This window comes from Bos mutus, chromosome 1 (assembly GCF_027580195.1).
Source record: "Bos mutus isolate GX-2022 chromosome 1, NWIPB_WYAK_1.1, whole genome shotgun sequence".
In the NCBI taxonomy this organism is placed as follows: Eukaryota; Metazoa; Chordata; class Mammalia; order Artiodactyla; family Bovidae; genus Bos; species Bos mutus.
This window is the reverse complement of record NC_091617.1, coordinates 114881638-114905741: the sequence shown is the minus strand read 5'-3', so window position 1 is coordinate 114905741 and position 24104 is coordinate 114881638. Positions and strand designations below refer to the sequence as shown.

Below are 24104 nucleotides of genomic sequence, written 5' to 3'. Positions count from 1 at the left end.
ATGGGGAAAACATCCTTAGGCTTTCTGATATTGGAAATCTTCCTAGCAGCTTATATTTATAACCCCCTCCCAGACGTTGAAGAACCATGGAAAATAATGCTGTTAGATACTTCTTTACAAACATCAAGATATTTGGTAAGTGAAAACATGTGCTAATCAAAAAAGGCAAATTTTCTAAGTTTCCCAATTTGTTTGTTTTGTTTCTGCAAGTTCTACATAGCCTTAGCTTCCTATTGTCAAATTCTGCTCATGTTGTGAAATGCTATACCTCTGAACGATCTCAGAGCAGACTGCTAACACGATGACCAAGGAGACATTCAGGTTGTAATTTTAAAGTGATCTATTCTGCTAGCAGTAGAGTAAAAATGTGGTCATTTGTGTGCATGCATGTGTGTGTTTGTGTGACAATCGTGTTTTACTTTCTCTACTTTTACTTTTGTGTGATTTTTAAATTCCCTACAAAACTCAGAAATCATGTGCTTGAGATCTTCTAGTTAACTGTGACACTTAAACACTAATAATGGATTTAGAGTACAGTGTATACAGTAGGCATGTTAATAGGTTCTAATGGTATATATTTGCTGACTGCAAATGCCTAATAAAAAGCATAAGATGTGTAGTTAGTGGCAATGGATTATTGCCACTGGATCTTTTGTTTCTATTATGACTACTTCATTGGGAACCTAATCCAGTTTATTCCTCTAACACTCTCCCTGAAAAATTAGCCTTCTCATTCTGTCCCTGTCTCCTTCTTTCACTATATACTAAAAAGAGTAATCAACAAAGACTGTTTGGTGGTAGAGACTGGAGGCTGCTAAAGGTCCAACCGCTAGAAATCTCTAAACTCCACATGCATATTTCCAGGAATGGAGAGTTCACTACTGTTTTATGTAGTCCACTCCAGTAAAAAAATTTTTTTAAACAAATTTTATTTTTTGAATAGTAATGCATCCATATGGGCATCCCCAGTGGTTCAGCAGTAAAGAATCTGCCTGCAATATAGAAGATGCTCGAAATGTGGGTTCCCTCCCTGGGTTGGGAAGATCCCCAGAGGAGGGCATGGCAACCCATTCCAGTGTTCTTGCCTGGAGAATCCCATGGACAGAGAAGCCTGTCAGGCTGCAGTCCATAGGGTTGCAAAGAGTCAGACAAGACTGACATGACTGAACAGGCACACACTCATCCATATAGTTCAAAAATCAAATCAATATGAAAAAAGTAAACATTGAGAATTCCTGCTCCTATTCCTGTCTTCATTCATTCTATCCTCAGCCCAGGCCTCTGAAGAAAACCAGTTTATTAGCCTCTTGTGATTCATCCTGGGGCTTCTTTATACAAATAATACCTATAATACAGTAATAAAAAGCATATATTCTTATCCTCTTTTCATTTTTACATGAGAAACAACATAGCAAGTATTCTATTGTGTTTTTTATATTTTTCATTTTGTTATATATCCTGTAGATGTTTCCACAGCTTCACATATAAAGCCCCCTCATTCACTTACATACTGCAAAGGATTTAGTATGAATATAAACCATAGTTCACTTAATCAGGCCTATTGAAGTTCAAGCTTTTTATCTTTTTGGGATTTTGTTATTATGAATAATAAAATGATAATACATGAAAAATATTCAGAGGCCGAGTTTTGTCTATGATAAATCCATGAAGTGGGATTGTTGAGCATTTTGGAATTTTGCTAATTATTGCAAAATTGCCCTGTTTATATTGTCCACACCAACCAACGAGACATGAGAATATCCATGCTCTGTCAGTTTCTCAACAAAGTATGTTGTAATTTTTCTCAATTTTGTTTTATCAACATAATGATAAGTTGTATCTTAGTATACTTTTATTTTGTATTTCTCTTAGATTCTGCCTAAGAAGCTCAGGAAATAAATTTTCCAACAGTTAGTCCCTTAAGCTGAGTCATAATGCTGCTATTGTGTGACAAGCCTGGGAGTGCTTGCATCAGGCTAAGCAAATATCAAATACCTTCACCTTTGTAACTACCAGCTTTGTTGCAGTTTTAATAGGTGCATTTAGTGTACATGACAATGGCTGACATAAATACTACATTATGGAAACAAAAGAGTAGTCCATCCCTTGTCTGTGCATCTATATTTATCCATAATATTCATATCAAGTGTACATCAAGAGGAGCTAACTACATTATTTGTAGAGCCTGATTCAAAATAAAAAGGCAAGAACCCTTGTTCAAAAGTTAGAAAAGCACAAAGGCATTAAAACATACAACTTTTCTTTTAAAAACATTTTATTACTGATAAAATATGGGTAATAGTGAATACATGAATAGCAAAAGTTACAAATTGTAAAACTATAGTTTGATATAACTTGTGTGTTATAATGAAAAATAATAATTTATTAATGTTATGTTTTTTATTGATCACAAGATTTTTCTGGCTTTCTTTTCTATTAATTTATTCATCAGGTCAACAAAATATGTACTTAGACAAATTCATTTTCAGTTCATATCATTAAAAGTGAAGTCAGCTGCTTTTGGCAAATGCAAGGTCATGATTAATTTTTAATGATCTTTGTATATTTTGGATATTAACCTTTTATCCATTACATAATTTGCAAATGTCTTCTTCCATTCAGTAGACAGCCTTTTCATTTTGTTGATAGTTTTCCTCACCATGCAAAAGCTTTTTAATTTGATATAGCCCTATTTGTTTATTTTTTCTTCTGTCTCCCTTGCCTCAGAGACATATTCAAAAAGAATTACTAATATTGATATCAAAGAACATATTGCCTAATCTTTAAGAATTTTATGGTTTCAGATATTACATTAAGTCTTTAAAATATTTTAAATTTCTTTTTATATGTTGTGAGAAAGTAGTCTAGTTTGATTCTTAGCATGTAGCTGTCCAGTTTTTTCAATAGCATTTGTTGAAGAGTCCATCTTTTCCCCATTATATATTTTTGCCTCCTTTGACATAGATTAATTGCCCATATAAGTGTGGGTTTATTTTTGGGCTCTCAATTCTATTACATTGATGTATGGGTCTGTTTTATTCTCATATCATACTGTTTGATTACTGTAGCTTTGTAGTATAGTTTGAAATCAGACAGCATGTTAGAGCCAGCATTATTCTTTTTTCTCAAGATTGTTTTGGCTTTTGGAGTCTTTTGTGTTTTCATACATATTTTAGAATTCTTTTTTCTAGTCTGTCATTGGTATTTTGATAGAGATTGCATTGACTCTATAGATTGCTTTGGGGAGTATGGTCATTTTAGCAATACTGATTCTTCTCATTCATAATCATTGTATATCTTTCCATATTTTTGTTTCGTCTTCAATCTCTTTCCTCAACGTCATATACTTTTCCAAGTACTAGTCTCACTGAGTGGCCAGGCCAATTGATCTGAGCACAGACTGATTGCTGCCTATAAGTCTGAGCATGTAAAGTGATGTCCTTTCACTTATTTCTGATATTGCTAAGCAGCATCTTCTCTTTTGTTTCTGACTAGTCTGATCTGAGGCTGATCAATTTTATAGTTTCTTTTCAAGGGATAAATCTTTGGTTTTATTTATCTATTTTGACTTTATTGATTTCTGGGGTTTTGTTTGCCCTACGTCTTTTCTCCATACTTATGGTTTAATTTGATAATCTAACGGTAAATTCTTAGTGGAGGAAGCTTAGCTCACTTCCCTTAGACCTTTCCTCTCTTTTAATATATGCATTTAAAGCTATGAATTTTCCTTCAGTCAATGTTTCTCCTGTACGCTACAAATTTTGATATGGAATAATTTCATTTTCAATTGCTTCAAAAATTTTTTTCAATTTGTCTAGAGGTATCTCTTCCTTGACTGATGAATTATTTAGAAGTATGTTGTTTAATTTCCAAATATGTGGGGATTCCTCATAAATCATTGTTTCAGATTTTTATTTTAATTATACAATGGACAGACAACATATTCTGTATTATTTTAATCCTTTTTAACTTGCTGATTTTTTCCCAAAATATGTCATAAGGTACATCTACTTCTGCTTTTCACCTTTGACTGTGTGGATCCCACCAACTGTGGAAAATTCTTAAAGGGATAGGAATACCAGACCATCTTACCTGTCTCCTGAGAAACCTATATGCAGGTCAAGAAACAAGAGTTAGAACCTTACGTGGAAAAATTGGTTCAAAATTGGGAATGGAGTGCGACAGGCTGTATATTGTCACCCTGCTTACCTAAAGTATATGCAGAGTATATCATGCAAAATGCCAGGCTGGATGTATCAGAAGCTGGACTCAATATTTCCAGGATAAATATCGACAATCTCAGAAGTGCAGATGATACTACTCTAATGCCAGAAAGTGAAGAGGAACTAAAAACCCTCTTGATGAAGGTGGAAGCAGAGAGTGAAAAAGCTGGCTTAAAATTCAACATTCAAAAAACTAAGATCATGGCAATCTGGACCCATCACTTCTTGGCAAATAGATGGGGATAAAGTAGAACCGGTGACAGATTTTATTTTCTTAGGCTCCAAAATCGCAGATGGTGACTACAGCCATGAAATTAGAAGACACTTGCTTCTTGGAAGGAAAGCTATGACAAACCAAGACAGAGCATTAAAAAACAAAGACATCACTTTGCCAACAAAGGTCCGTATAGTCAAAGATATGGTTGCACCATAAAGAAGGCTGGACACCAAACAATTCATGCTTTTGAACTGTGGTGCTGGAGAAGACTCTTCAGACTGCCAGGAGATCAAACCAGTCCATCCTAAAGGAAATCAGTCCTGAATATTCATTGGAAGGACTGATGCTGAAGTTGAAGCTCCAACGTTTTGGCCACCTGTTGTGAAGAGCTGAATCATTGGAGAAGACCCTGATGCTGGGAAAGATTGAAGGCAAAAGGAGAGGAGGGTGGCAGATAATGAGATGATTGGATAGTATCACTGACTCAAAGGATATGAACTTGGGCAAACCCTTGGAGATAATGGACAAGGAAGCCTGGTGTGCTGCATTCCATGGAACACAAAGACACGACTTAATAACTAAACAACAACAACAACATCTTTGTGAAAGTTCTGCATGCAATTGGAAAGAATGTGTATTCTGTTGTCACTGGGTGGAATATTTTCAATATGTCAATTAGTTCTGTTGGGTTCATAGTGTTTTTCAAATTTTTTATATACTATTTTCCTGTTTACTTGCTCTATCAATTAATGAGATAGGAGTATCAATTGCCAACTAGTAATTTCAGATATTTCTGTCTTTTCTTTCAGTTTTTTTCAATTCTTACTCCCTATGTTATGAAGCTCTGTTACTGAATGCAGACACATTTTAGGATTGCTGTGTCTTCCTGGAGAACTAGGTCTTTTGTTATTCTGATTCTTGATAATAATCAAGAATCATCTATAAGAGGTATATAAAGAATCACCTTTTTAAGAGGTATAGATGATAATACAGTTGTCCCTCATTATCAGAGCTGGCAGGAGATTGGTAACAAATCAGATAACAAATCTGTGGATTTTCAGTCCCCTTATATAAAACAGTACAGAACAATGAACACAGTTAATTGTCCTGTCAGTGAATTTTAAATCCATGGATTCAACCAACCGCAGATCAAATCCCTAAACTATGGAGGGCCAATTGTATTTTGCTTCCTTAGCATAATTGTATTACCATCAAGATTTCTTTTTTACCATCATTTTTATAAAATGAGGAGAAACGAAGGAAGGTTAAAACAATGTTTATTCCACCATTGTTTTGTGTCTGCCATTTTTTTGAAATTATATATTTGAAAATGAATATTTTTGTTCCTTAGAATCCCAATCATTCTATACCTTTGATGAAACAGGTACTGAAGTCTTTTGTGTGTGGAAGTGTTAGTCTACTTCTTATTTTTATGAGTTTGTTATATATCTCCAGTCAAGAATACTGGAGTGGTAGCCATTCCCTTCTCCAGGGGATCTTACTGACCCTGGGGTTTAAGTCAGATTTCCCACATTACAGGCAGATTTTCTACCATCTGAGACATCAGGTAAGCCCATTCTAAAGAATAGTATTTTCATAATTAAAATAATGCAAGTATCATTATTCACATTGTGGCTGTACTTTCAAATATTTCATAATTTTTAAAAAAATAAATTCTCAATATATGTATCATAGCTTCTTGGGTTTTGTTTTGCTTTTAATAAGTGTGTATATATTTTGTACAATACTTCTTAAGGATTCTTTCCTCTTACTTAACTTCATGAAGTCTGGAAGTATAGGAATAGCAAATGACCTGTATTTCTCTAACACCACAATTTTGTTTTTCTCTAGGTTAAGCTAATTTTATCTGACTGAAAGGGCTTTTGCTCAGTTGATCATCCAAACTCTACTTTCCCATTAAAGTTTCTGTTCAAATATAAGTCAAAAACCTTTTCCTTCCCCAGCATCTTCACAACTATTTCAAAGAATTACAGCCATATTTTATGTTCAGTTCAGTTCAGTCACTCAGTTGTGTCCAACTCTTTGCAACCCAATGAATTGCAGCACACCAGGCCTCCCTGTCCATCACCAACTCCCAGAGTTCACTCAGACTCACATCCATTGAGTCAGTGATGCCACCCAGCTATCTCATCTTCTGTCGTCCCCTTCTTCTCCTGCCCCCAATCCTCCCAGCATCAGAGTCTTCTCCAATGAGTCAACTCTTCACATGAGGTGGTCAAAGTACCGGAGTTTCAGCTTTAGCATCATTCCTTCCAAAGAAATCCCAGGGCTGATCTCCTTCAGAATGGACTGGTTGGATCTCCTTGCAGTTCAAGGGACTCTCAAGAGTCTTCTCCAACACCACAGTTCAAAAGCATCAATTCTTTGGTGCTCAGCCTTCTTCACAGTCCAACTCTCACATCCATACATGACCACAGGAAAAACCATAGCCTTGACTAGACGGACCTTTGTTGGCAAAGTGATGTCTCTGCTTTTGAATATGCTATCTAGGTTGGTCATAATTAGGATGTCCTTTTATAACAAGTTTTCCATCTGACTCTGATTTTTCTTTTCTTTCTTTCTTTTTTTTTTTTTTTTTGAGAATGAAGAGTTTGCCTGGGTCTGCAGGATATTGATAGTATTTAACAGAGAATTATATATTCCATATTAATATTACTATTGGGTAAATGTATAAGAAGGATTGATGTCATTCATGCTCATTCATCATATGGTAATAAAGCATTTGGGTTCATATATCTTCTGGTGGTGTCATGGCTGATTTTTCTGAGACTGCATAACTAACACTTATGATCATGTTGAAGATTAATGTGCAATTCTTGGCTCAAAAGCTCTTTACATTTAGAATACACATGTATATGAATGTGTTTCATCTTAGGCCTTGTTTGCTGAAACATTGGGACTAAGCCACGTCATGGAAGCCATCCTATTCTTTTCAAGTATTCAATGTGTTTCACCAACATCAGATAAAAATATAACTGTGAGAGATACAACATTTAACAACATTCCTGTCCATATATATGTGCCCCAATGGAGACAAAATCATTAAGAAGAGGCTTGTTTTATGTTCATGGTGGTGGCTGGTGTTTGGGTAGCAATGGTAAGGATGATATGTTGAATGATTCACTTCATATAATGTATATGATTATCATATTATCATCTAAAAATTAAATATCATGTTCCTGTTTGTGAAGTTCATTTCAGTCAAGCAGTGTGAATTAATGTTCTTGAAATCTCAGTCAAAATAAAAGTTTATTAACATATAGAATTTAAAACACTTTTGTTACAAAAATTATGAGAGCTTCTGATCTTATCACTCACTGACAGAACTTACAAGTTTTACAGAATGGAGATTAAGCTACTTAGGAAATAAAATCTTTAATCCAATTTTCTGTTGATGGGCAGGGCTGAGTTCCCTCCCTGTTGTTTGACTGAGGCCAGACTATCATGGAGGTGATGAATAGAATGGCAACCTCCTTCAAAAGGTCTTGTGCATGTACTGCACACTTAGTGCCCCAAACCCTGCAGCAGGCCACCACCAACCCATGCCCCCGCCAGAGACTCCTGGACACTCATGGGCAAGTCTGGGTCAGTCTCTTGTGGAGTCACTGATCCTTTCTCCTGGGTCCTGATGTGCACAAAGTTTTGTTTGTGCCCTCCAAGAGTCTGTTTCCCCAGTCCTGTGTAAGATCTGATGGCTCTATGGTGGGGTAATAGTGACCTCCTCCAAGAGGTCTTATGCCATATCCAGGTCTGCTGCACCCAGACCCCCTGCCCTGTGGCAGGCCACTGCTGACCCATACCTCTGCAGAAGACACACAAACACTCAAAGGCAGGTCTGACTCAGTCTCTCTGGGTTCTCCTGATGTGCACGAAGTTTTATTTGAGCCCTCCAAGCATCTCTGAGGAGTATGGAGTTTGATTCTAAATCCAATTTCACTCTTCCTACTGTCTTGTTGGGGCTTATCCTTTGCCCTTGGACATGGGATATCTATTTTTGGTGGGATCCAACATTCTCCTGTCGATGCTTGTTCAGCAGCAAGTTGTAATTTTGGAGTTCTTGAAGGAGAAGTTGAGCGCATGTCCTTCCACTCCTCCATCTTGGATATATATAACTCAACATTCAGAAAACTAAGATCATGGTATCCAGTCCCATCACTTCATGGCAAATAGATGGGGAAACAATGGAAACAGTGACAGACTTTATTTTGGGGGGGTTCCAAAATCACTACAGATGGTGACTGCAGCCATGAAATTAAAAGACCCTTGCTCCTTGGGAGAAAAGTTATGACAAACCTAGACAGCATATTAAAAAGTAGAGACATTTCTTTGTCAACAAAGGTCCATCTAGTCAAAGCTATGGTTTTTCCAGTAGTCATGTATGGATATGAAAGTTGGACTATAAAGAAGGCTGAGCACCGAAGAATTGATGCTTTTGAACTGTGGTGTTTGAGACAACACTTGAGAGTCTCTTGGACTACAAGGAGATCAAACCAGTCAATCCTAAAGGAAATCAATCCTGAATGTTCATTGCAAGGACTGATGCTGAAGCTGAAACTCCAATTCTTTGGCCACCTGATGTGAAGAACTGACTCATAGGAAAAGACCCTGATGCTGGGAAAGATTTAAGTAAGGAGGAAAAAGGGATGATAGAGGATGAGATGATTTGATGGCATCACCAACTCGATGGACATAAGTTTGAGTAAGCTCCAGGAGTTGGTGATGGACAGGGAAGACTGGTGTGCTACACTCCATGGGATTGCAAAGAGTCAGACATGACTGAGTGGCTGAACTGAACAGAGGAAATAAAAAACCCTTTTTGTCTTTTGAACTCATTAACATACTGCTGGAAACTTCAGATTTATTCTTCAAGACTGAAATGATTATTTTCCAAGTATCCAAAGGGGTTCATATAAAGGTAGAAAAAATTCCCAGTTAGTTAAATTAAATGTTAAGGTATAGTCTACTTTCTTGAAATCATCTACTGCTTAAGAGCATAGGACTAAGTAATAGGTTGTGTTTTCTTTTTTCTTTATTTCCAAGAGAATTTCTATCCCTTCCCCAGATCAAGATGTACTCCAGAAAAATAGATGATTCTTTATGTTGAAAGTTGACATTTAGTGCCTTTTTTCATGTAGGATATCACCATAGAGAGGATTGTGGATTAAAAGTAGAAAGATTCTGTTCAAGACCCAAGGTCCAGGGTATGAGAGTATAGTTTGTAAGGGTAAGACATGCCACTTTTCTCTGTTGGGTCTATACCTTATTGTGAAGCAGGCAACCAGAAAAATCCAAACAGTTCTTTAAAATGCAGGGCCCAGAGCAGGGCCTCAGCTCCCTAGGTCAGAAGTGGATTCTAATTGCCAGTGTTCTAGGTTGTGTGAGTGTTGGCATGAAACTATTTTTCAATAGTGAAAGAAAAGATGACAGTCATTCCACAGGACAAAGAATGGTTAGAGATAGAAGAGAAAAGCAGAGAGAAGAAAATATCAGGAAAGAGGGTGTTTTAGTACCAAAAGCTGAAGGAATCTTGAAATGTTAAAAGAAAGCCTCATGGACAATTTCATGGATTTTATGAGGTCAGGAACTGTAGAATGGTAGGATGTTAACTCAGTTACGATGGGTGAATACTGAAAGAGACACAAGGGCAAAGTTTTGCCAGCAAACAGAAGGAGGATTAAGTCTCGCTATGAGAGGGAATAAAAGGAAGACTTCAGTGGAGAGGTTGCCTGTTGGCAGAGGGAGCATAAAAAGTAATTGAGGGAGTGCTACTTAATGATTACCATGAATAGGTGATATTGTTCATCGCTATTGATAAAGTTGTGTTTTTAAACTTTTTTTTTTTTTTACTATGATGGGTTTGTCTTTCAAATGGCCCCAACTGCTCAAAGCTTTGATCCTTAAACTATTTTGCTAAATTCGTACCTGCATGAGTGCCAATTCTCAAAACACGCACACAAACTCACACACCTATATGTACAGACTCCTCATAGAAAGCATTTATACAAATTTGCAATCTCTAGTCTGCTGCTGCTGCTGCTAAGTCGCGTCTGTCATGCCCGACTCTGTGACCCCATAGACGGCAGCCCAGCAGGCTCCTCTGTCCCTGGGATTCTCCAGGCAAGAATACTGGAGTGAGTTGCCATTTCCTTCTCCAATGCATGAAAGTGAAAAGTGAAAGTGAAATCGCTCAGTCATGTCCGACTCTTAGCGACCCCATGGACTGAATTTAGAAAGGACCCCAAATCCTTTCTAAATTCTACTCAGAACCAGTAGAAAGATTAATGAGAGACTTCCCTCCTATATTTTAGCATATCTTTCTACCCACCTCAATTAAAGCAGCTATCTTTTTGCTTGTTTTTATTGTTGCCCCTATACCCCATAGATTTGAGTTCCTTAACGTTATAAAACATATTCTCTTCAAATTTTCGTTCCCAGCCTGTAATCACATAGAGGCAAAATCACATAATAGGCAGCAACACAAAGCTAATTTGACTAGCCCATTGAAAACTTTGGCAAATGGACAGGAAAGCTGACCAGGGTCAAGTGAAAGGATCACTGAAGGAATGATTCACATTCTGTTGAGATGAATATGAGCATTGATCAACATGATCCTAGAGTTAGATTCTTTAGGTAGTATTTCAAGAAGTAATCATAAAGCTGCAATAGTAAACATTATTCTTAACAGTATCATTTTTCAAGTCTTATAAGTGGTCCAATATTTTTTTTTATTCAGATTATTATACCTATGACCTTCTGTCAAGATGGACAGCAGACAGACTTGATGCAGTCATCATATCAACCAAGTAAGAGCTGTGTTCATTTGATTTTAGGTCATATGCCTTACATATCAAAATATACTCAACTATAGAGTGTCTAAATATGGCCAAATTAATCCATGCCTCTGATGACATTAACTATGGACAAACAAACCTACCTACTATCAGAGGCTTTCCAGTCCAGCATCAGAGAGAAAACACATGTACACATATTTCAAGAAGAGGACAAAAGCTATAAAGAAATAGATCAAGTGAAATTAACCAACAGTATCACATGGACTTGGGCTTCCCAGATGTCACTAGTGGTAAAGAATCTGCCTGCCAAGGCAGGAGGCATAAGAGACCTGAGTTCACTCCCTGGAGAAGAGCATGGCAAACCACTTCAGTATTCTTGCCCGGAGAATCCCATGGGCAAAGGAGCCTAATGGGTTATAGTCCATGGGGTTGTAAAGAGTCAGACACAACTGAAATGACAGCATGCATGCACACACACACACACACACATATCACATGGACCTAACCACCACCTCTGGATTTTTTGCCTATAATTAGCAGAGTATTAAGGATAAGGACTTTGAAGCCAGAGGACTGGGATTGAATGTAGGCTCTGCAAATTGGTAACTGTGTGATATTTTAAAGAATATTTAACTCTAAATGATAATTTGCATATCTCAGTATTGATATGGGCTTAATTGTTATAATACATGTAACAGTGCTTGGAATGGTGCCTGGAAGTTTTATTCCTTTGATAAAAGCAACTGTTACTCATGTTAAACATGAAAGGTAAGACAGAAACTATCTCAAAGTCCATTCTAACTCACAGTTTAGAAAGAGTAGGAAAAGCATTTACATTTTCTATAGAACACATTCCATGTGAGAATCTACTTAAAGTTAGACCTTAGATAATTCGGAATTAATAAACTAATGTAATAATGTCATGTCAAATTGAAATGTTTTGAAAAGTTTGAAAAGTAATTCTGGAGAAACAAGTAACAATAATGACTGATTTTTAAAAAAACAATATGTCAATTATCAAAAATAATCATTCTGTACACATTTTTAGCTAAGAGAGCAGCTAAAAAGATTTCCCCCTAAGATTGAACCAAATTTAATATTTGAACTTCAAATTTTGATTTTATAGATATGATATTTAGAGATTGTTAAATCTTATGATTAAGAAAAACATGCTTTCCAACAAATATTATGTTGGTGAAAAACAAATTTTTGCTTTAGATTTTGGATCAAGAGTCCAAACCTAGTTTTAGTGCATGACTTGATGATAGCATAGGGAACTCTACTGAATATTCTTTTGTAACATATATGTGGAAAGAATCTGAATAGCAATGGAGATGTGCGTATGTATCATCTGAGCTATTTTGCTGTACACTTGAAACTAACACAACATTGTAAATCAACTGTATCTCAAAATAGAATAAAATTTAATTAAAAACAAAATTAAATTAAATGACCAAAATATCACTGATTGAAGAAATATTGTTTTTCTATCTACAGCTACAGACTAGCCCCAAAGCATCATTTTCCAGTTCAATTTGAAGATGTGTACATTGCATTAAAATGGTTTTTAGACCCCCAGATTCTCGAAAGCTATGGTGTAGATCCTGAAAGAATTGGTATCTCTGGAGACAGTGCTGGAGGGAATTTAGCTGCAGCAGTGACACAGCAGGTAAGATGCTCAGCATTTTCACTTACTATGTATTCTTTGAAAAGTGAAAAGTGTTAGTCGCTCAGTTGTGCCTGTTTGTCATCCCATGGACTGTAGCCAGGCTCCTCTGTCCATGGAATTCTCCAGGCAAGAATCCTGGAGTGGGTTGCCTTCTCCAGGGGATCTTACCAACCCAGAGATGGAACCCAGGTCTCCTGCATTGCAGGCAGATTCTTTACCACCTGAGCCACCATGTTTTATCTTTCATTTAATAACTTTTGATTTGTACATTTATATTATAAATACAATGTGTCATTATTTTTCATTGTACTTATTTAGGGAAAATTATGAAGAGTAATTTCATATTTTAATACTTCTTTTTATGTAAAATCCTGATAACAATTTCCTATATAGTTTACAGGCATTTTTAGTGAGAGGAAATCAATAAATGATAGCAATAACCATAATTAGGAAATCAGAATAAGGTATGTTATCTGAGTACATTCATAACATATATTTTGAATATTGTATATTATGGTATAATATAATATGTGTATGTAGGCTTACCAGAAACAGGTCATCACTTCAAGAAGGTAGTGTCACTTTAGGTTTCAATTTATTCCTAAAACTAACTCTTTTTTCATTTTTAACCCTAAAACTAATTTTTTATTTTAATTATCAATAGAAATCTGAAGGTATGCAGGTAGACAGACAAAGAGGAAAATAAGGACTATTTCATAGGAAAATAATCACCCAGATTTAGATAGTGTTATCTTAGAATAAATGTGTTAATAGAATCTGTTTAATATAAATAAAAATAGATTTTAAAACTTGGAAATATATTCATGGAAGAAGTTATAAAGTAATATGACTTATTTGAAAAATAAACAAGAACTTCAATAAGTAAAAATATTAGCTATCAAAATTAGGCATTCAATGTAGGGATTTTTTTTAAGATTTTGTACTTTTAGAGCAGTTTTAGATCCATACAAAAATTGAGAAGATATGAAATTTCCAGGACTTCCCTGGTGGCTCAGGTATAAAGAATCCACCTGCTAATGCAGGAGACATGGGCTTGATCCTTGGTCTGGGAAGATCCCACATGCCACAGAGCAACTAAACCCATGCCCCACAACTATTGATCTTGTGCTATAGAGCCTGGGAACCATAACTAATGAGCCATCTGCCCTAGAGCCCATGCTCCACAGCAAGAGAAGTCACCACAATGAGAAGTCCACACACCAAAACTAGAGAGAGTAGCCCCTGCTCACCACACTACAGAAAAGTCTTCATAGCAGTGAAGATAAAGCATAGCTTAAACATTTTTTTTAAATTTCCAATATCCACTCTGCCATGCATAACATAACTTCCTTCATTTTCAATTTTACCACTCAGAGTAATACATCTGTTACAGTTAATGAATTTCTATTTACACCTCATAATCATCCAAAGTCCATAGTTTATGTTGGAGTTCATTCTTGGTTTTACAGTGTAGAAGGTGGTCAATGTATTGACTGCAATACAGTATAGAATATTGGGAGAGGTCAGACAAATTGTATTTTGAACAGAGAAATTAAAAGACAGAAAATACAAAATAATGAGAATAGTCATTAAGCATATGGTGAAAGGGCTTCCCATTCAGTACTAGTAGTAAAGAACCTGCCTGCCAATGCAAGAACTGCAGGTTCAATCCCTGGGTCAGGAAGATCCTCTGGAGGAGGGCATAGCAACCCACTCCAGTTTTATGCTTGGAGAATCCCATGGACAAAGGAGCCTGGCAGGCTATAATCCATAGAGTCACAACTAAAATGACTTAGCACAGAAAAAGCACTAGAAAAAGACTAATATGAATATATTTTTCTAGTCTGAGGACAAAATTAGTATTTTTCTTACAAATAAAATTCAAGAGAGTTCACAACCCAACATAATAGCCTTTGGATTTTAAAGAGGATTATTTCAAGCAGAAGAAATTTAACCCCAGATGAAGGGTCAAAAGGCAGGAATATATAAAGAACAGGGAAAAAAATTCGTAAATATATTGACAAACCAAAAATGAAAATGAATGTTGACTGTACAAAACATTAATAGCTGTTTCTTATGATTTTAAAAATAAAAAGAAATTAATATTAAAAACTGACAATAACACATGCATGAAGGGACTAAGTCACTGCAGATGGTGACTGCAGCCATGAAATTAAAAGATACTTACTCCTTGGAAGGAAAGTGATGTCCAATCTAGATAGCATATTCAAAAGCAGAGACATCACTTTGCCAACAAAGGACCGTCTAGTCAAGGCTATGGTTTTCCCTGTGGTCATGTATGGATGTGAGAGTTGGACTGTGAAGAAGGCTGAGCGCCAAAGAATTGATGCTTTTGAACTGTGGTGTTGGAGAAGACTCCTGAGAGTCCCTTGGACTGCAAGGAGATCCAACCAGTCCATTCTGAAGGAGATCAGCCCTGGGATTTCTTTGGAAGGAATGATGCTAAAGCTGAAACTCCAGTACTTTGGCCACCTCATGCAAAGAGATGACTCATTGGAAAAGACTCTGATGCTAGGAGGGATTGGGGGCAAGAGGAGAAGGGGATGACAGAGGATGAGATGGCTGGATGGCATCACTGACTCGATGGATGTGAGTCTGGGTGAACTCCGGGAGTTGGTGATGGACAGGGAGGCCTAGCATGCTGCGATTTATGGGGTCGCAAAGAGTCGGACATGACTGAGCAACTGAACTGAACTGAACAGCTTTCTATTATCTAAGAAGATAAAAAGAAACTATTCATATTAGACATTGATAAATCAATGAATTTTATTTTAATTCCTAGTGTAACCTATAAAAAATTTCTTTTAAAAAAGTACAAATAAAAAGATATTACAAGAAAATAGAATGATGAGACAATACATCAAAAAATACAAAAGACAGAAAAAGAATAGGTGAGATAAACAGAATGTACAATAATAGATAAATTTTATAAATTTAAACCAAATATATTAATAAAGGTTTTAGTGTAGAAGTACTAAAACTTCTGGTAGAATATAAAATAAGGAAACAATAAAGTTTTAAAATAACCATAAGTTGTGTGAAAGATGCAATAAAATATAGGTAAACAGATAGATGGAAATTAAAAAGTTATTAAAAGGTATGTCATGCAAATGCTAATTAGTATGACCATTAATACTTTATAATCAGATTCAGTTTAGTTCAGTTCAGTCGCTCAGTCATATCTGACTCTTTGTGACCCCATGAATTGCAGCATGCCAGGCCTCCCTGTCCATCACCAACTCGCGGAGTTCACCCAGACTCACGTCCATCGAGTTGGTGATGCCATCCAGCCATCTCATCCTCTGTCGTCCCCTTCTCCTCCTGCCCCCAAACCCTCCCAGCATCAGAGTCTTTTCTAATAAGTCAGCTCTTCGTATGAGGTGGCCAAAGTACTGGAATTTCAGCTTCAGCATCATTCCTTCCAAAGAAATCCCAGGGCTGATCTCCTTTAGAATGGACTGGTTGGATCTCCTTGCAGTCCAAGGGATTAATTAGTCTTAGAAGGAAAACCTATCACTAGAGTTAGCATGCAACATTCCTAATTTTAATTCCATTCCACTGGAAGATGAAAAAAAATCCTATCAACTTATATGCAATTAATAACATAGTCTCCAAATACACAGAGCAAAACTGATAGAAATAAAGGAAAAACTGACAAATTAATAGCAAAATTGGAAGAATTTTACTAACCTCTTTCAGTAATAGAACAGCTTGGCTAATAAATTTAACAGTGAACATAAAATAATAATCATCAGAAAATACATTCTTTTCAAGCACACAAAATTTTTTTTTTTATAATCAAGCATATACAGGGTTATAACCACGTCTCAATCAATTCAAAGAACAGAAACTGAATAGACCTCTGATATTCATAGCATAGTCTGTGGACTAGCAGTATCAGCAGTATCTGGGCACTTATTAGACATGCAGAATTATTGCTCTTATCACAGAGTTCCTGAATAACAATTTGCATATTAGCAAGGGTTCAAAGTGATTTGTATGCACAATAAAATTTGAGAAATCAAGTTATTTTGATTATATCTCTATCCACAGTTAGCATAATACTTTGGATTACCAATAAAATGTCAAGAGAAAAGTCTATGTTTTGATAGTAAAATGCTCATTCCTGATTAATCCAAGTGTGAGAGAAGAAATAACAATGAAAATGTGAAAATATTTGAACTCCCACCCAGTCCAGTATTCTTGGGCTTCCCTTGTGGCTCAGCTAGTAAAGAATCTGTCTGCAATGAGTGGGACCTGAGTTCAATCCCTGGTTGGGAAAATCCCCTGGAGAAGGGAAAGGCTACCCACTCCAATATTCTGGGCTGGAGAATTCCATGGACTGTATAGTCCACGGAGTAGCAAAGAGTCAGAGACCACTAAGCGACTTTCACAATACAATGAAAATATTATTATTATGCTTTATGAAATACATCTATATCAATATCCAGGGGAAAATATACAGCCTTAACTAAATATATAAAAATCATTGAAATGAACCATTCAGCAACTATTTCATGAAATTAAAAAAAAAGAGTGCCTAAAAATTAGAAGGAAAGATAAAATAATAGAAGTAAGGATATGAGAGATAGAAAACATACAAATGAAGTTGAAAATAAACACAATAGAATCAGCAAAGTCAATAAATGTACTTCCACTGATTAATCTCTGGTGGTGGTGGTTAGTCGCTTAAGTTGTGTCTGACTCTTTTGTGTCCGCATGAACTTTAATTGCCAGGCTCCTCTGTCAATGGGATTTTCCAAACAAGAATACTGGTGTGGGTTGCCATTTCCTTCTCCAGGAAATCTTCCCTCCTGCATTGCAGGTAAATACTTTACTACTGAACCATCAGGGAAGCTCTAATCTCTGGTGAGATAGACCAAAACAAAAAAAAGAGGAGAATCTTAATAAACCAATATAAAGAATGAAGAGTGGACTATAACTACGTATCTCACAGATATTAAAAGGACAATAGTATACTTTGAACACTTTTACTGCTATGCTGTTAAATTTGATGAAATGGAAAGATTCACCAAAGGAAGAACTGACTGTAGGAGAAATATAGAACAAGAATTATCCTACTATCATGAAATCAGTCAACTGTATAGTCATTTTAATATTTTTACACACAGACACATACTTAGTGAAGGGTAAAATAGATTTAAACACAAACTCTAACATTTATTTTTAAAACAAATATCTCTACTTCTAAAAAAGAATTCAGAAAATTAACAAATGTTGCATTTTGAGAAGTGGATATGTCATGATTCTTAACCTGACAAGGTCATTTTAAGAAGGAAAAATTATAGGCATTCACATTTATGAGCATAGATACAAAATTCTGAAATGAAATACTAGCCAAAAAATTAAGCAATACATAAAAAGGTAGCATAGCATGATTATCTTGCATTTATTCCAGGATAATGTGATAGGTTTAACATTAAAATAGATATAATACAATTATCCAAATAAATAATTAAATTTAAAAAATCTTATGATAATCTCAAATTAAACTGTTTAAAGATAATATTCAACATCTTTAAAGATGAAGCAAAATAGTAAACTATTAGTTAATTTATTAATAGTAAGCTATTAATAGTAAAAAGAGAGATTTTTAACTTTGTATATAAACAAAACCTCTTAGAAGAAACATCATACTTAATGATTAGTTATTAAAAACATTCTCTTGGATACACACCACCACTACCAAATGGCACCTGAAGTCCTGGCCGGTGCTCTGAGTGATGTGTAAGCTATACTAAAGTGTGCTAATCAGTCTGACTTCTCTTGAGTAGGCCAGTGCTCCAGGCATATATTAACACAAGATACAGTTGGTAGTGTTTGAAAAAACAACCTTTTGCAAGTCTGAACATTTTAATTTGCCCAAATATTGTTGTTCAAAAAAGAAAACACATGGGTTACTAAATACATATTTTATGACAAATACAATAATTTCTTTGTTTCAGTAGCAGAAGTATATTGCAGGAAAATTAACTTAGAAGGAAACTATAAAATGCTACTGTTCCTGGAAAGATGGGGACTAGCCCTAGAAAAGACAGAGCAATGCTCAAAGAAATAAAAAAATTATTCCACATGGTGTAGATTTATGCAAGAACAAACATCTCTTCAGTATTAGAGCCATCTCCTTCCCCTCTCAATGATTGTTGACATACTTAGATACGTAAAATATTCTTAATAATGGAAAAGAGAGGATTAAATATGTGCAATGCTTCAAATTAGAAATCTAGGTTACATATGTATGAAATTCATATAAAAATAAAAGATCTTATGCAGTCTATCTTACACAATCAAGACTGATTATTTTTGCCTTGGATATTAAAAGTTGCTTTTATAATTTATGAGTATCTAGTACTAAAATTTGCTTAATATTAACGTTTATTTTTTATCAAAATGTTGTTATGTTGTATTTTTAAGAATTTTAAATTTAAGGATACATTTTTTGCATTGTAGCTGTTTCTTTTTTTCTTTGAGATTTATTTAAATAACATTCTAATTTTTTTCAGCTCTTAGAAGATCCAGATGTCAAGATCAAGCTCAAGGTTCAAACTTTAATATATCCTGCCCTTCAGAATTTTGATTTCGGTTTACCATCATATCGAGAAAATGCACATTATCCAGTTCTGCCCAAGTTACTCATGGTCAGATTCTGGAGTGAATATTTTACTACAAACAGATCACTTAAGAAAGAAATGCTTTCCAACCAACACATTCCTCTGGAATCAAGCAATCTGTTCAAATTTGTTAATTGGAGTTCTTTGCTCCCTGAGAAGTTTAAGAAAGATCACATTTATAAGACTCCAACTCATGGTAGTTCAGAGCTGACTAAAAAATATTCAGGGATTCTAGATGTGAAAGCTCACCACTGCTAGCTGATGACAGCAAGTTGCATGGTTTACCCCTGACCTATGTCATCACTTGTCAATTTGATGTCTTAAGAGATGATGGACTCATGTATGTTACTCGACTTCAGAATTCTGGAGTTCGAGCGATCCATAACCACATAGAGGGTGCATTCCATGGAACACTTTCTTTTCTTTTACTAAAGTTCGTTATAGAGCAGCCAATCAGTATATTAATTGGCTACATGAAAACCTGTAATAAAAATCTGATCAATATAGAAAAAGGTAAGCCCCAGAATTTCAGGAAAAAAGGACAATAACCCAAAGGATTCCTGTTAGGAACACATCTACCACAGTCTTGCTAAATCCACATGTACATAACTGTTGTCAAGGAATGATTTTTATAGGTTAGTCTCAGAGTGATTCACTCACTTTTGTTCCTCAGAATAGATAGATATTATTTATCTCTAGTATGAATTAAGTTGTTTCTCTAAGTATTTTTTGTCCCAGTTCAATATTAACTGTTCACCATTGCAAAATACATTTCTTAGTGCACAACTCATCTCCTTAGTCCAGGAAAATGAAATATAAGTCATTATATATTAAAAATATCTGGATCTCTTGAATTTTGATAAGACAGTAGGGAGAACTTACTTTAAGCAGACAAAAGCAGTATATACATTTGGTTAATCTGGGTCCTTGAGATTGGCAAGGAGTCAATGTAAGTAATAATTCCAAATATGTGTGGCCAATCCGTAATAGGAGAAACACAAGTAAACAAAAAAATATGTATGTATATATACATATATGTGTGTGACATATGTTTATATATATATATGTATAAGTGAAGGAGGATAGCGAAAAAGTTGGCTTAAAGCTCAATATTCAGAAAACTAAGATCATGGCATCTTGTCCCATCACTTCATGGGAAATAGATGGGGAAACAGTGGAAACAGTGCCAGACTTTATTTTTGGGGGATCCAAAATCACTGCAGATGGTGATTGCAGACATGAAATTAAAAGACGCTTACTCCTTGGAAGGAAAGGACCAACCTACATAGCATATTGAAAAGCAGAGACATTACTTTGCCAACAAAGGTCCATCTAGTCAAGGCTATGGTTTTTCCAATGGTCATGTGTGGATGTGAGAGTTGGACAGTGAAGAAAGCTGAGCAATAAAGAATTGATGCTTTTGAACTGTGGTGTTGGAGAAGACTCTTGAGAGTCCCTTGGACTACAAGAAGATCCAACCAGTCCATCCTAAAGGAGATCAGTCCTGGGTGTTCATTGGAAGGACTGATGTTGAAGCTGAAACTCCAGTACTTTGGCCACCTCATGCAAAGAGTTGACTCATTGGAAAAGACCCTAATTCTGGGAGGGATTGGGGGCAGGAGGAGAAGGGGACGACAGAGGATGAGATGGTTGGGTGGCATCACTGACTCAATGGACATAGGTTTGGGTAGACTCTGGGAGTTGATGATGGACAGGGAGGCCTGGTGTACTGCAATTCATGGGGTCACAAAGATTCAGACACGACTGAGCGACAGAACTGAACTGAACTGTTACATGTGTGTATATATGTGTAAACACACACACCATACATATATCCATATCCACATACCAAACCTCAATATAGTAATATGTTTTCTAAAATAATTCTGGGAAAATAAATTATTGAGGAATGAAATAGGTAAGTTAGAAGATGTTTTACACGAAATAAATTTATTTTTAAAAATTATGTGTGTGCCTCTAAATTGAGACTTCCTGAAACATTATGAATTCAATAATTTGAAAAACATATTTCAGAAATCTTTGTGGAATACTTTCATTAGTGTGTTTGCCATTATCCTCTGCCGGCCTCAAAAGGTGCTGCAACAGAGAAATTTAGCTAATAAAGATGGTCCAGTGTTACTCAGACCCCACTCCAGTACTCTCGCCTGGAATATCCCATGATGGAGGAGCCTGATAGGCTGCAGTCCATGGGGTCGCTAAGAGTCGGTACGACTGAGCGACTTCACTTTCACTTCTCACTTTCATGCATTGGAGAAGGAAATGGCAACCTACTCCAGTGTTCTTGCCTGGAGAATCCCAGGGACGGGGGAGCCTGGTGGGCTGCCGTCTATGGGGTCGCACAGAGTCAGACACGACTGAAGTGATTTAGCAGTAGCAGCAGCAGCAGTATTACTCAGAGTTCAGTGTACTAAAAATTCGTGCTTAACTGAATCAGTGTATTATTACATGTGATACTTTAACATAAAACAAGCAAAATCACAGCCAAATATGTGAATGAACATGAATGGAGTTGGTGAGGGACAGGGAAGCCTGGTGTGCTGCAGTCCATGGGGTCACAAAGAGTCGGACACGACTGAGCGACTGAACTGACTGATAAATTTGACAAGAACAGAGGTACAGATGTGTAATTCCTATATGATTATTATTTATACTTTCTTAAGCTTATACATGGAGAAGGCAATGGCACCCCACTCCAGTACTCTTGCCTGGAAAATCCCATGGATGGAGGAGCCTGGTGGGCTGCAGTCCATGGGGTCGCTAAGAGTCGGACACGACTGAGCAACTTCACTTTCACTTTTTACTTTCATGCATTGGAGAAGGAAATGGCAACCCACTCCAATGTTCTTGCCTGGAGAATCCCAGGGGCAGGAGAGCCTGGTGGGCTGATGTCTATGGGGTCACACAGAGTCGGACACGACTGAAGTGACTAAGCAGCAGCAGCAGCAAGCTTATACCTGATTATTTTATATTTAAGGCCATTGCAAATTTCAGTGTTTTATTTTTGTAATTTTCATTCTAATTGTTGATATCAGGAATATAGAAGCACACTTGCTTTTATATATTGCTCTTATTATAGCCCAAGACCTTGCTTAATTTACTTATTAGTTGTAATATCTTTAGACTAAATGATTTATGATTTACTTTGTAGGTAATCCTGTCATTTGTGAATAAGTGTTTTAATTACTCCTTAAATATAGGTATATCTTTTATGTCTCTTTCTTGTCTATAGCACTGTCTAGGATCTCCAGTATAATTTCAGGGACAGAAAGATTGAGGAGAATGGAGACTATTGTGTTTTTTCCAGTGTTCAGATTTTAACTATTTGATATTAGGTCTATCATTTAACTGTTTGATATTAGGTCTGTATTTTAGAGCTGGTTTTCACCAAATGTGTATATTTTCTTCTGACTCAAGTTTTCTTGGTTACTTTGGGACCAGAAAAAATTGTTGGATTTTGTCTAATATGGTTGCTACATAAATTAAGATAAAATATGCTTTTTTAAAATTCAGTTTATCTAATTGATTATTTTACAAAGTTTATCAGTTTTTGCATTCAAGAGATGAGTTCCATAATGGCATGCAATACTTTATATAATACTTTTCTTCCTTTCTTTTTGTAAAGAACAGATTTTTATTCTAATTAGAGACTCTTAATTGTGCTCTGTCAGCATCAGGGTACATGACGGTCAGTGAATGACTGTAAATTCAGCCCCACATTTTTATCAACTGCCCATGATGACTCCTTTGCTCTCTGCTGAAGAAAAGGAGAAATCATCAATAGAAACTTTTCAGGTGGGATAAAATTGCACAACAAAAAACACAGCACAAAGTGCTCTCATGTGTAATTCCCAACAACACTGGCACTGTATCATTCCATTCAATCTACTGCCAAACCCACTTATTTTTTCAAGGTCTTTGAGAGACCCCCAGACTGTCCCATAGCATGTGAGGTCTCTTGTTTCATGCACTTGCCTTCCTACCAGCTTTTGAAGTCAATGATTTCTTGCTCAGCTTTAACTTTCTACTTTGCCTTTTGCCTTATCTTTTGACATTCATCATTGATAATTTAATCATAGTTGTTTGTGGCAACCTCTGTGTGCATATCCTCCTTCATCTCTACATTTTGCAACTGCTTGATGCAATCTGAGCTTCTAATTTATCTGGAGAGATAGCATCAGTAGTAGCTACTCTAAAAAGAAATAAAATGAACACAAATATTCTCTACCCCACCTCCTCTTGACAAGACTTTCATTTGGCTGCTATTTTAAATAAATTTACATATTTTAAAATGGAAAGAAAGGCAAATACTGTATGATATCACTTACATATGGAATCTAAAGTCTACAACAAACTAATACAACCAAAAGAAGCAGATACACATATAAAGGACATACTGGTGATTACGGGGATGGGAGCGATATAAAAGTGGGGGAGCAGGAGGTACAAACTATTGGGTGTAAGATAGACTAGAAGGATGTATTGTGCAACATGGGGAATATAGCCAATATT

General features: G+C 36.0%; 1 pseudogene; it reads left to right on the top strand.

Moving 5' to 3' along the window:
- On the top strand, positions 1-20061 carry LOC102286548 (arylacetamide deacetylase-like; annotated as a pseudogene).
- The last annotated feature ends 4043 nt before the right edge of the window (positions 20062-24104 follow it).